Source organism: Typopeltis vanoorti, chromosome 5, assembly GCF_054136105.1.
Source record: "Typopeltis vanoorti isolate ZY-2024b chromosome 5, IOZ_Tvanoo_1.0, whole genome shotgun sequence".
Classification (NCBI taxonomy): domain Eukaryota; kingdom Metazoa; phylum Arthropoda; class Arachnida; order Uropygi; family Thelyphonidae; genus Typopeltis; species Typopeltis vanoorti.
Genome location: NC_143553.1, coordinates 66,372,231 through 66,372,983, shown reverse-complemented (window position 1 = coordinate 66,372,983; position 753 = coordinate 66,372,231).

The window sequence follows — 753 nt, the reverse complement described above, 5'->3', positions numbered from 1 at the left end:
TAAGTGTGAGGTGATGCACTAGGGGCGGATGAGATCACATGCTGTTTACTATATTAATGGAACTGAACTACAAGAAGTTGATGAGGCAAGGGACTTGGGAGTTATTGTGGACAGAGAACTTAAGTTTAAAGGACATATTGCAAAGATTGTCAAAACATCACATCAAATTACATGGTTGCTGAAGAACACACTAACAAGCAGGGATAAGGAAGTTATTGTTCCACTTTATAAGGCATTAATAAGACCGCATTTGGACTATTGTGAGCAGATCTGGTCACCTGGATTTCTTGGTGATGAAGAAATGGTGGAGATAATTCAGAGGCGAGTTACAAAGATTGTTGCAGGTCTGTGGGATGTTCCCTACGAGGATAGATTGAAGATCTGTGGGCTCCAAAAACTAGCTGATAGACATAGGAGAGGAGATATGATAGAGGCATATAAATTATTAAAAGGATTTTATAGGATTGATACTGATGACATTTTTAAGACCAGTACAGGAAGGGAGAGAACGAGGGGCCATCCCTGGAGATTATGTAAGAGTGTGGTTAACAAGGGTGTTAGGACTAGATTTTTGCTTGGAGGGTTGTGAATGGGTGGAATGCGTTGCCAGAGGTAGTTGTGAATGCTTCGTCTTTAAATGAATTTAAGAAGTATGATAGGTATTGTGTAAATAATGGTTAGTGTGTCAATGTAGGGTCTCCCACGATGAGTCTTTTGACTCCATGGAGACACCGTTATAATAATAATAATAAT